The sequence below is a fragment of the Rhinatrema bivittatum genome, chromosome 9, assembly GCF_901001135.1.
Source record: "Rhinatrema bivittatum chromosome 9, aRhiBiv1.1, whole genome shotgun sequence".
NCBI lineage: Eukaryota > Metazoa > Chordata > Amphibia > Gymnophiona > Rhinatrematidae > Rhinatrema > Rhinatrema bivittatum.
Genome location: NC_042623.1, coordinates 48,610,760 through 48,624,721, shown reverse-complemented (window position 1 = coordinate 48,624,721; position 13,962 = coordinate 48,610,760).

The following is a 13,962-nucleotide window of genomic DNA, read 5'->3' as shown; positions in this document are numbered from 1 at the left end:
GTATCTTCAAGCTCCTGGATTCATGTTTTATCTGTTTTATCCCTCAGTTTATGGGGCTCCAATGGCACTTAGGGTCTGTTAACAACCCCATTGCTCATTTAGGAGAGAGAAATATTTGATACAGAAATCCCGAAGAGCTGCAAGCTGTCCATGAGGCTACATTAGGTAATGTCAGAGATTTGGCTGTTCTCTGTCTTCATCTGCTGGTAGGGAGGCAAAGCTTATGCATCTGGACTGCTCTGGTAGGAACCAAGAAAAGAAAATTAGCAGGTCAGACCAAATTTTTCTATAGTGGTGGGGAAGGGAGTGAGGCAAATTTCTCAGAGGTAGAAAAATCACCACGCCCACAATTACAGTTTTGTTGTGCTTTTGCAGAGTGAGAGGGAAATGTTCAAAAGCAATTTACCCCTGGAAATGGTTGTTTACCTGGATAAACTGACTGCCTGAATATTGCCCACTCTTTTCTCAGGGATCAACAAGGCGTAAACTTTTAACTGCGGGAAAAGTAGGCAAACTTGGAGGCAGTCTTGGAGACAGTCAGGGAAAGAAACAGTACAGCTAGTTTTGCATTTGCAAAACAAGGCACCCAGAGGCCAATGTAATAAGACGCGCATTAACATGGTCGCCCGTTTTCCTAATGTGCACACAGCCTCGTCTCCTGAGTGCCCAATGCTCTAGTTTAATGAGCTGCTTCATGAAAATGAACATGCTAGGGAAGAGTTATGAGTCCCTAGTGCTCAAATGCATCAGGCACCCACCCAGGAGACATGGCTGTGCATCCACAATGGCAACAAGCACTCAGTATGAGCATCTGTTTTATCTCTCTTCTGGTCGATTTCTGGACACCCAATAGAAATGCACAATCGCAAGGGGTGAAATCAGACTGGAGTGTATCTACTGTGCATGTATATTATGCATCCAGAATTTTTTTTTTCATCAAGCCGTTACATTATACCTTTATTCTTAAACACTACAAAGAATAAGAATAAGGGTAGGAAGCACACACTACACTATTTTTCAAATTCCTCCTGAGCTCTTGACTCGTGGATTGCTTTACTGCTGGCTCTGGGACTGGAGTTAAATTTGCGGCATTAAAAAGTGCATGTTGGGCACCCAGCAATTTTCTGCATTAGGGGATAATAGCTAATAGAGATGTGCTTCGGGTTGGTATAATCGTGTCAGGCTTCGTTTCAGGCCCCCCCCCCAGGAATTTCGTTTTTCCTGCAGTTCGGGGGGGTTTTTCGGGAGCCCCGATTTTCGGGTTCGTGCGCACTAATGGGAGCTAACTTCCATTAGTGCGCGCTAACCTAAAAATGATTTTTTTTTCTGAAATTTTGGAAAAAATTCAATTGTTTTTCGGTTCTCCTGAACCATTCCCAATTAAGAAATTTTGTTGAAATTGCCTAATATGGGAAAAACGATTGCACACCCCTAATAGCTAATAGCTTTATCTACATGGAATTTACTTGTGAAGAGCTCTATCGACTGTGCGCTTGTCTGGGCTCCCGTTTTGGATGCGCTAATCTCCTTATTGCATTGGGAGCTAGTCTAGTGCATCCAAAATGCACATCGAACTGTGTGTAAACCTGTGTGCTAGGCTGAGCGCACTTTATTGCACCGGCCCATCTGCAAAGCTATCTGAATCTCTGTGGGCACTTTTAGCCTGGACAATTTTCAAAGGGAAAGTATGCATGTGCTTTCCTTTGGAGAAGTCATTATCATCATTTATATATTTCACTCATCTCCAACTAGAGTGCACAGAGCATGTAAAGACCTCAAAGCACCCGTGCATTTTACAGCTAACCACAGAGATCTGAAAATTGCCTTATGCGTGACATCTTCAAATCCGACCCAAAAAATGTTATCTGGGCAATCATTTGTGACCTCACAGCTAATAAGGCTAAAAGAGAAACCATGAGTGCAAAGTAGTTTGCATCCTCTCCTGAAAGTCTACTCCCAGGCATTCAGGATGATTGCACAAGGGCTGCTTAAAAGGGTAAATTTTCAATACAGTTCCTAACTGCAAAGATGCGTCCGTTCTTAGAAAGCCCCCACAGGATGAGAAGATTTTCAAGCTCAAGGTATGCGCCTACTGAGTTTGAAGACTCGGGTTGTTATGAGCTAAATGAATGTGTAGACGTTTAGGGGAAGTAGAACGTGGGCTTAAAGATAGGCAGGATGGTGGCATGCTGTCTTCGTGGGTACCTTTTGAAAATATAAGGTTCATGCCTACATTTCATACGTGCCCCCAGAACACCTCTTTTATTTGGACGTTTGTGCATAAACGTGCACATGTAGTGAAGGGTGATGGAAAAGCCACTTGTGCGCACATGGCTGATTCTCTCAGGCTATGTCTATTTTTACTAGTGTGTGGCAGATGAGTAAGTCTTTGAAAATGTATCCCAAAATGTTGAACTATAGGGTGAGAATGTAGCTCCATGCAGGGCTCAAAGTTGGGTTAAGAACATAAGAAAATAAGAACTTGCCATGCTGGGTCAGATCAAGGGTCCATCAAGCCCAGCATCCTGTTTCCAACAGTGGCCAAGCCAGGCCACAAGAACCTGGCAAGTACCCAAAAGCTAAGTCTATCCCATGTTACTGTTGCTAGTAATAGCGGTGGTTATTATCTAAGTCAACTTAATTAATAGCAGGGTTGGTGGGGGATAGGATTTATGAAAGCTATGCAGGGCCAGTGCAAGGATGTTTTTATGCCAGTAATAATTAAACGCTCTTGCAAAAAGCCACATGGCAGAAAGGTGGCAAGTAAAAAGCTTATTGCTGTGTGCAGTAAATTATGAACTGGCTTTTTCATCCCATTAAAATGTTACACGACACTTGCACAAGTGTAAAAATATTTTGCTAAATTGGAATGGCAATTTGTTAGTGTTCTTCATTTGTGGGATATTTTGTATAATGTTTGAGAACATTGTGTTTTTTGTTTATTTTTCATTGCTACCAATTTTTGTTGTACTTATACTTACACATATATATTTTTTTTTTTTTTGTTGCGTTGCTTGTCATTTGAATTACTGTCTGATAATGAGTCACTAAAGTTAATATTGATTTTTTTTTTAATTTAATGTCCTCCTGCCATGGTTGATCCTTTATTTAACATAGTGGAAGCCTGGCTTTACTAGGATATCTGGAAGAGGTGAAACTGACTGCAGGTGATGTTGTGTGTGGACTGTTTCTAGTAAGGATTGCAAATGAAGAGGCAGCTCCAGGGCAGTGAGTGACACTGCTGCAGTTATGTCATAGGATCAAGGCCTAAGTCTGCTTCTGCTTCCGGAGTGACTGGTTCTGGGTATCCTGAGGAGGCAGGGAGGCGGGTGAGACCCTACCATCACGTAATATACTTGGGGTATGTACATCACAGGCCACGAGAAAGCTGTGATCTGTGGACCCCAACCAAAGATTGTTACTGCTATGGCTGGGCTAGGTTGGAAGGGGAGGGTGGAGTTGCAAGTAGTTGCAAATCAAAAATCTTGACATCATAACCCCAATATAAGATGATTCTAACTGAGCAAGAGCAGGAGGGAACTACTTGATAAAATATTTTGTAAAAGATGCAACAAATCTGTTTGTTATGGAGCGTGATTAAGGTTTGACACCTGTTCAGCTCACAGAGATGGTGAATTCTGATCTTCAAACAGGTCTGGGTTTCAGATTAGTCAAAATATGCAAATGAACCTGCACCTTAAATCAAATGTATGCAAATATACCTCATGAATATTCAATGTGAAAATCCTAAAAGCAGAAATGCTTATGGCACTCAAGGACTGGCGTTTGCCATCTCTGCCCTACACCTTCTCCATCAGCCACGACCTTCCACCCAGTGCCAACGTATTTTTATTATGCTGATGTGTCGTGTCTTACTGTAATGAATTTGTATTATGCTGATGTATTATAGCATGTTTTATGCCTATGTAATCGTATTTATATTCTTATGTTGTGAACCACTCTGGGTCCTATGGGAGAAAAGTGGAAAACAAATCTAAATAGAAACAGAAGTAATGTATTTGGGTTGCTGCAGTTCTGACCTGCAGTAAAACTCTTAGGAAAGCTGCCGGCCCTCACCCCCACCTCCTTGCCAAAAATCTTGGAAATCTAGGAATCATCTGTTCCCTTTCAGTGAAGAGGAAATCAGATTTTTGCTCCTCACCCTCTTTTTTTGGCTATGAACAGAAGTGAGATTTAAGCCATGCCCTGAGGTTGGTCCATTTCTGGGTTTTTTTGGCTGAGATTTAGAACCTGTACAGGGGAGGGCTGGGGGTGGGAGGAAGGAAGAAATAATTCCATTCTACCCAACCCCATTTGGGTCACAAAATGGCTTGGACCAGTACTGGTGTAGCAATTGTGCAAGCTATGCACTTGCACAGGATGGCGGCACAGAAGGGGTGGCAGCCTGGGGTCTACTGGCAGCCGAAATTCAGAGACGGCCACAGAGCCATCTGGAGGATCTCAGCTCGCTGGCAGCCTCAGTTAAGAGGAGACTATGGGGCCATCTCACGGATCCCATCCCACTGGCAGCTAGGATGACAAAGAGATCATGGGGCGTCCAGCAGACCCCATCCCGCCAGTGGCCAAGATGTCAAAGAGACTGCAGGCTGCTTGACATATCCCATGCTGCTGGTGGCCAGGATGACGAGGAGGCTGCGGCCCGCCTGGCAGACTCCATGCTGCTGGTGGCCAGGATGACGCGGCCCACCTGGTAGACTCCATGATGCTGGTGGCCAGGATGACGAGGAGGCTGCGGACCCCCTGGTAGACTCCATGCTGCTGGTGGCCAGGATGACGAGGAGGCTGTGGCCCGCCTGGTAGACTACATACTGCTGGTGGCCAGGATGATGAGGAGGCTGCGGCCCACCTATTAGACTCCATGCTGCTGGTGGCCAGGATGACGAGGAGGCTGCGGCCCGCCTGGCAGACTTCATGCTTCTGGTGGCCAGGATGATGAGGAGGCTGTGGCCCACCTATTAGACTCCATGCTGCTGGTGGCCAGGATGACAAGGAGGCTGCGGCCCGCCTGGCAGACTCCATGCTGCTGGTGTCCAGGATGACGAGGAGACTGCGGCCCACCTGGTAGACTACATACTGCTGGTGGCCAGGTTGACGAGGAGGCTGCAGCCCACCTATTAGACTCCATGCTGCTGGTGGCCAGGATGACGAGGAGACTGCGGCCCACCTGGCAGAATTCATGCTGCTGGTGGCCAGGATGACGAGGAGGCTGCAGACCCCCTGGTAGACTCCATGCTGCTGGTGGCCAGGATGACGAGGAGGCTGCGGACCCCCTGGCAGACTCAATGCTGCTGGTGGCCAGGATGATGAAGAGGCTGCAGACCCCCTGGTAGACTCCATGCTGCTGGTGGCCAGGATAACGAGGCCGGCATGGTAGACTCCATGCTTCTGGTGGCCAGGATGACGAGGAGGCTGTGGCCCACCTATTAGACTCCATGCTGCTGGTGGCCAGGATGACAAGGAGGCTGCGGCCCGCCTGGCAGACTCCATGCTGCTGGTGTCCAGGATGACGAGGAGACTGCGGCCCACCTGGTAGACTACATACTGCTGGTGGCCAGGTTGACGAGGAGGCTGCAGCCCACCTATTAGACTCCATGCTGCTGGTGGCCAGGATGACGAGGAGACTGCGGCCCACCTGGCAGACTTCATGCTGCTGGTGGCCAGGATGACGAGGAGGCTGCGGACCCCCTGGTAGACTCCATGCTGCTGGTGGCCAGGATGACGAGGAGGCTGCGGACCCCCTGGCAGACTCAATGCTGCTGGTGGCCAGGATGATGAAGAGGCTGCAGACCCCCTGGTAGACTCCATGCTGCTGGTGGCCAGGATAACGAGGCCGGCATGGTAGACTCCATGCTGCTGGTAGCCAGGATGACGAGGAGGCTGCGGCCCGCCTGGCACACTCCATGCTGCTGGTGGCCAGGATGACGAGGAGGCTGCGGCCCGCCTGGCAGACTCCATGCTGCTGGTGGCCAGGATGACGAGGAAGCTGCAGACCCCCTGGTAGACTCCATGCTGCTGGTGGCCAGGATGACGAGGAGGCTGCGGACCCCCTGGTAGACTCCATGCTGCTGGGGGCCAGGATGACGAGGAGGCTGCGGACCCCCTGGCAGACTCCATGCTGCTGGTGGCCAGGATGACGAGGAGGCTGCGGCCCGCCTGGCAGACTCCATGCTGTTGGTGGCCAGGATGACGAGGAGGCTGCGGACCCCCTGGCAGACTCAATGCTGCTGGTGGCCAGGATGATGAGGAGGCTGCAGACCCCCTGGTAGACTCCATGCTGCTGGTGGCCAGGATATCGAGGAGGCTGCAGACCCCCTGGTAGACTCCATGCTGCTGGTAGCCAGGATGATGAGGAGGCTGCGGTCCGCCTGGTAGACTCTATGCTGCTGGTGGCCAGGATGACGAGGAGGCTGCGGACCCCCTGGTAGACTCCATGCTGCTGGTGGCCAGGATGATGAGGAGGCTGCAGACCCCCTGGAAGACTCCATGCTGCTGGTGGCTAGGATGACGAGGAGGCTGTGGCCCGCCTGGTAGACTCCATGCTGCTGGTGGCCAGGATGATGAGGAGGCTGCGGCCCACCTGGTAGACTCCATGCTGCTGGTGGCCAGGATAACGAGGAGGCTGCAGACTCCCTGGTAGACTCCATGCTACTGGTGGCCAGGATGACGAGGAGGCTGCGGACCCCCTGGTAGACTCCATGCTGCTGGTGGCCAGGATGACGAGGAGGCTGCGGCCTACCTGGCAGACTCCATGCTGCTGGTGGCCAGGATGATGAGGAGGCTGCGGCCCGCCTGGCAGACTCCATGCTGCTGGTGGCCAGGATGACGAGGAGGCTGCGGCCCGCCTGGCAGACTCCATGCTGCTGGTGGCCAGGATGATGAGGAGGCTGCAGACCCCCTGGTAGACTCCATGCTGCTGGTGGCCAGGATGACGAGGAGGCTGCTGCCCGCCTGGCAGACTCCATGCTGCTGGTGGCCAGGATATTTAGAAAACTGCGAGGCCACCCAGTATTTCCCAACCTGCCAGCATCCAAAATAAAGAGGCGGGCTTGAAGCTGATAGCAGACCACAATTAAAGGAGAGCTGGAGTCTGGAGATGCCCAGAGATGTGTGAGAGAGAGGGAACTTGTTGGTGAGAGAGGGAGCATGACTGTGTGATATTGTGTAGGAGTATGTGTGTTTGTGTGAGAAAGTTTGTACATGAGCGTGTATATATGTGTGTGTGTGTGTGAGATTTTGTATATGTGTGAGAGAATGTGTGTGTGAGCATGTGTGTGAAAGAGAGAGCATATGTGTTAGAGTGGGATTATGTGTGTGTGTGTGAGAACCTGTGTATGAGAATGTATGTGTGAGCTTGGGTGTGTGCATGACGGACTGAGTGTATGAACATGTGTACGAAAGAAGGAGTGTATGTATGTGTCTGAGTCTATGTGAGCATGTGTATGTGATAGCGAGCATATGTATGAGAGAGGAAGCGTGTGTGTGTGTGAGAGAGGGCGCATATGAGGGAGCGTGTATGTATGAGCATTATGTGTGTGTGAGAAGTAGCCTGTGTGTGTGTATGAGAAGGACATGTGTATATGAGCATGTTAGAGATGTGTGTGTATATATATATACATACACACACACACACACAAAACACAAATAAGAGAATGAATGTTTTCCACAGCGGGCCCCAAGTTATGGAACTGTCTTCCAGAGTCATTACATCAAACAGAAATAAAGAATTTCTAGCGTGAGCTATAAAAATAGCTCTTTAGACATGCATATGATTTAACATAAAATCCCAAAATGCTGATAACTTCAATGTCAGTACCAGAGACAACGTTAGCAGAGCGAGCAATAAGAACCGAACAATGTAAAGTGTATTGTTATTAGAATCAGAATCTGTATTTGCTGTTGTGTCAATCTAGAAAATATATAAATATGTACTAGATTATATATTTGCAGATGTGTTGACCTAGAATATGTATGGATACAAATGAGAGTATGCATTTGCTTTTGTGTTCACCTAGAATATGAAAGCTGACAAAGTTTGTGAATGTCGACCAAGAACTTTAAAGCTGAATTTGTAAACCGTTGTGATCGTCTTTTGGAACAACGGTATATAAAATACCTAAATAAATTATATATAAATATATATACATTTGATAAAAGAGAGGAGAAAGTTTGTGCAACCCACTCCCACTAATCCAAAAAATCAAAAGTTCCTAGATATGGAGAGCAGATTTTTTTTATCCTTATTAGATGCGTCTGCTGGTTTTAAATATTGTATTGATGTTTGGGAAATGGAAAAAAAATTGTATATGAGTTTTCAATTATTGAATCTTCTATTTGTCATTTGTTTTTGAAATACTCTTTTTATTAGTATGTTTTTATATTATGATTATGTAATTATTATATTTATTATATTTCTTGATTTTATTGTTTAATGTTTGAGGGATGGTGATGGTTCTGTTTTTCTATTGTTGCACTGCATAAAGTCTGGCTTCTTGCAGTTTCCAGTTCAGATTTTGACTGCATATTTCTATTAATAATTTATGGTTGGTCTTTTCTTTATTTGTGAGGTTCTGTTTGTGTTCTGCATGTGTGACTGAGGTGAGTTGTTTTTCTAATAGGAGGCGCATTGGTGTTTTAGGGCCTGTTATAATATTTGCAGCGTTATTTTTTCCTAGGTAGGTTTATACTGTTTGAATGCTGGCAGTTAGTGCTGTTTTGGTATGTAAAGTTTATTATATTGTAATTGTAATTCAGTTTACTCATGGCTTTCTGAAGGTTAAGCATGCACCTTACACGTGTTATAATAGGCCTAATACCATGTGGGTTCCAAGTGTCTTTTTTGCAGGGTTTTCTGGTCGGCACCACAGCAGTGAGCATAAATATAATATAATGTGATATTTTTACCTCATATGACAATACTTTGATTGTTCTTTTTCATGTTAAATCTATAAAAAATGCAAAATTCTTAACTGTGTGCATGGAGAGGGCAAGGTGTTTGCGTGTGTGTGTGTGTCTGTCTGTGTGTGTGCGCAAAGCTATAAGATTCACCTAGAGCACCTAATACCCTTGCACTGGCCGTGGGAGAGACGGTGAAGGCCTGAGAGTGGAGGGTGTCATTTTTTAAAGTTGGATGAAATGGGCTTTTTTTTTTTAGGTGGGCCCATTCATTAATGGGGTGGGGGCAGTGGCAGCACAATAATTCTTCACACAGTGCAGCAAAAGATCTAGCACCAGCCCTCGCTATGGCAATACCAGAACAGCCCTCGCTGTTCTGGCAATACCAGAACAGACCATGACTGGTAACAGCAAAGCCTAGAACATGTTTTGTAATTCATGGTATATATACTTTTTAAATCCATACATAAATTATCGTTAGAATAAGCTGATGCAGCCAAGGTAGGGTGCAACAGCTTAAACACACACACACATACACAAAAGGTTTAATAAACAATGGGTGTAGCAGCATAGCAGAGGTCTAGGATGGTCTACATAACAAGGTGTGCAGCAGAGGTCTAGGATGGTCTATACAACAAGGTGCATAGCAGAGGTCTAGGATGGTCTACATAACAAGGTGTGCAGCAGAGGTCTAGGATGGTCTACATAAAGGGTGCATAGCAGAGGTCTAGGATGGTCTACATAACAAGGTGCGCAGCAGAGGTCTAGGATGGTCTACATAACAAGGTGCATAGCAGAGGTCTAGGATGGTCTACATAAAGGGTGCATAGCAGAGGTCTAGGATGGTCTACATAACAAGGTGCATAGCAGAGATCTAGGATGGTCTACATAACAGGGTGCGTAGCAGAGGTCTAGGATGGTCTACATAACAAGGTGCATAGCAGAGGTCTAGGATGGTCTACATAACAAGATGCGCAGCAGAGGTCTAGGATGGTCTACATAACAAGGTGCGTAGCAGAGGTCTAGGATGTTCTACATAACAAGGTGCGTAGCAGAGATCTAGGATGGTCTACATAACGGTGCGTAGCAGAGGTCTAGGATGGTCTACATAACAAGGTGCGCAGCAGAGGTCTAGGATGGTCTACATAACAGGGTGCATTGCAGAGGTCTAGGATGATCTACATAACAAGGTGGACTGGCACAGTAAAGGCCTAAACTTGAATAAATAGACAACAGCTCAGTAAATAAAACAGCAAACTGGAGGTACTCAGACAGTGCCTGGAAGGGACTGGAAGTTAAGCCAGTCCATGGTATCATGCTGGAAAAGCTAGGCTTTTGCCTGCTTCTGGAAATGTGTTTTTCAATTTTAAGAAATCAAAGATCCTCTGGGTGGGCGCCCACCAGAAAGCCAGCAGTGGCAACAGTTAGGCCTGCAAGGAATCTCAATCTCTATCTTTTTAGAAATTCGAAGTCTCGGGGTCATTTGAGATTCACAACTGACAATGAAACAGCAAATTTGCCAGGTGGCGAAAGCTGCTTTTTATAAGCTTAAGCTCATTAGACCTCTGATAAAGTGACCTCAGACTTTATTCCATACAGTGCTGAGCCACATGGACTATTGTAGCACTATATGTTTGTTTACCAGACAAACATTTGCATGTTTTACAACTGGCTCAGCACGTTATGGCTCATGTATTACGTGGTTGTCACGACCAGAGCGTATCACTCCTGCACTGAGAGACCTCCATTGGCTTCCTGTAAATGGAGGTCAAGATTCAGGCGGTTAGTAATTCTTTATAAACTCCTCACTAGTGAGCAGCCGTGTACCTTACAAAATACTATCCCCTGGTAGCATCCTTCTATGGCACTTCGCTCAGAAGGAGCTCGTTTACTACAGATACCTGCAGTTTGTAATCTTTGACTGGAACAAACAGCATGGAAGAAGTTGCCGGTTGAGATAAGGGAGCAGCAAAAAGTAAAGCGTTTTAGAAACGAGATCATCAAGGTATTGCTTTTTCAAGAGGCATTTGGGTGAGGAAATGTTTTAATTAAGAATAATGTTTTATTGTATTTTATTTGTTTTATTCCATATGTATACTGAATTTTATGAGTGTTGAGTTTGTAACCCGCACTGAATGGATTTTGGGAAGATGCGGTATATAAGAATCCTAAATAAATGGAGGTGGTCAGGAGTTTAGTGGAGAGACTTTCAGAGGGCAGGTGCTGCTCCAGACATTGTTTGGGTATCTGATATTTGGATTTCTCTTGTCGGCAGTGTGATTCGGGATGCTCCAAGGGAGGATCTTGGAGTTTTGACAGGAGTCTAGAAGGACAAAGTGTCTTTCAGATAGCTTAGTCCACTTCCCCCCTACGGCCTTGAAGAAGAGTCAGGGTTTTGAATTTAAAGGGTTTAGGTAGTCAGTGCACTCTGTAGGATGGGTGGGGCATAGGGGTAGGCAACTTCAGTCCTCAAGTGCCGCAAGCTGATGGGGTTTTCAGGATATCTCACAATAAAGATGCATGAGATGCATTTGCATGTAAAGGAGGCAGTCCATGCAAAGGTATCTCATGAATATTCATTGTGAAACCCCGACCAGCTTGCAATACTCAAGGTCAGGAGCCACCTACACCTGACCTAGAAGGTCAAACACAATAAAGTAATGTAGGTATCTCAGGTTACTGCTTTAAACTCGGATTGAAACATTTTTATGTAACCACGCCCATCTGTGTTAACCAGGTAAATTGCACAACCTTAGTATGGTATTACAGGGAGTATTGCTTATGCTTGCTAAATAGGCTGACAGGCCTCTGTCACTAATTTCCTTTTAATCCAGGGTTGGCCAACTCTGGTCCTCCAGAGCAACAAACAGGCCAGGATTTCAGGATATCCACAATGAATATGCATAAGATAGATTTGCATGCACCACAGTGGCATACTGAGGGTCTCCAGCGACCAGGAGCCAATGATTGTATGTGCCTCTCCAGCAGCTTAAGGTCACAGAAAACCAGTGGCATCTCTAGACAGAAGAATTTCGGGTGTGGGGGGGAGCCAAAATGACATTTCCTCATATCACACCCACCTCCATAGCATGGCCCCCTCTTTAAAATTGGCTATAAAAAAGTCTTAATAAAAAAAGGCCAAAGGCTCTTCTGCGTAATTTAAAAAAGCTGGCTAGTTTCACCCTTCTAGTAAAACTACTATTAAAATTATCTGAGAGCCTCATTCAACTAATTCTATATGTCTATGAGAGTGAAGTCTGGAATGTATACAGGAAGGAAAGCAATGTCAATATATATCCTGCACTAAGGGTGTGCATTTGTTTGCAATCTATTGGCAATCCGCAACGTATATGCCATATTTGTTGTATTCATGGGGGTCACGAAACGTATGGCGAACCCCCACGAATACAACGTATCACTAACGAATAAACTCCCACCCTCCTGAACCCCCCCCCCCCCCAAGACTTGCCAAAAGTCCTTGGTGGTCCAGCGGGGGCGTCCTGGAGTGATCTCTTGCACTCAGGCCGTCAGCTGCCAGTATTCAAAATGGCGCCGATAGCCTTTGCCCTTACTATGTCACAGGGGCTACCGGTGCCATTGGTCGGCCCTTGATACATGGTAGGAGCACAAGATGGTGCCAGCCGTCCATTGCTCCTACCATGTGACAGGGGCCGACCAATGGCACCGATAGCCCCTGTGACATAGTAAGGGCAAAGGCTATTGGTGCCATTTTGAATACCGGCAGCCGACGGCCTGAGTGCAGGAGATTGCTCCAGGACCCCCGCTGGACCACCAGGGACTTTTGGCAAGTCTTGGGGGGGTCAGGAGGGTGGGGGGTTGTAGTTAATTAAATTTAAAGGATTGGGATGGGGTATTTTTTGGGAAACGAATACATATGTAACTAATGAACGGATCGGAGTCCCCCGAGTACGGATGCAACGGATTTGGGTCCCGACGAATACGAATACCGAATGGGACGAATCCATCCCTGTTGCACATCCCTATCCTGCACCTCCAGTTCTGTAACACACTGCGCATCCACAGAAATTCATCCAACAATGGAGCTTGGATGTTTCCTTTACAGCTCATCATACAAAAAAAATTTTCAAATTCTGGTGTCACCTCACAGAACAGCAGCACAAGCACTTTCCACTGCCAGACACATTGTGAACTAACACAAAACCTCACAAAAAAGACACTCAAAATCTATACTGCAATCAAATGTAACGTAACAGTAATAACACCAAGGTCTCAAACAACAATAACCCTACCTGTGAATAAGCAAGGGTAAATATTACCCTGGGTCCTAGAATACCAATACACCACCTACTGAGGAAACCCGCTTGCTATAGATCCCTACACAGACTCTACACGCTAGCAGAATCTTTCATCATGGATACACGCACAGAGCAGAATAAAGGATCATAAATTAAAGCCAGCAATATGCTGACAAAAACTAAAACAGAAACCCCAAAACCAGACTCTGTGTGCTGCAATGGAAAAACAGAACCACCATTCCTCATAAAACAAATAAAATCACATACACACACACACACACACACACACACACACTTCCAGGCAGACCCCATTCATACACATGCACACACTTTTGCCAGCAACTTCAGAGCCTCCCTCATTCCTCTGCTGCCGCTGTCACTGCTGCCGCATGGCTATTGGGGAGGCACCGATCGCTGCTACTGACACTGAAGCCCATCCTGCTGCCTCCTCTGTGCAGGCCCCGCAGTATAAAAAATTTGCAGAGCTTCCAGTTCCTCCATGCTGACCTCATACATCGCGAGATCGGCATAGAGAAAGTGCTACTCTTGCACATTCCCAAAGATAACATATGTGAATCACTAAAAATTAAAAAATGATTTTTTTTTTTAACCTTTGCTGTCTGATCTTAGTTTTCTAATTGGTGCATCACAGCCTTTTTTTTTTCCACATTCCCTTTCTTGGTCTTTTGCCAATTCCTTTCATAGGGTTTCTTTTTTTTTCTGTTTCTTCTCTCTCCACCTGTCTTCTTCCCTTCCTCCCTCTAGCACACAC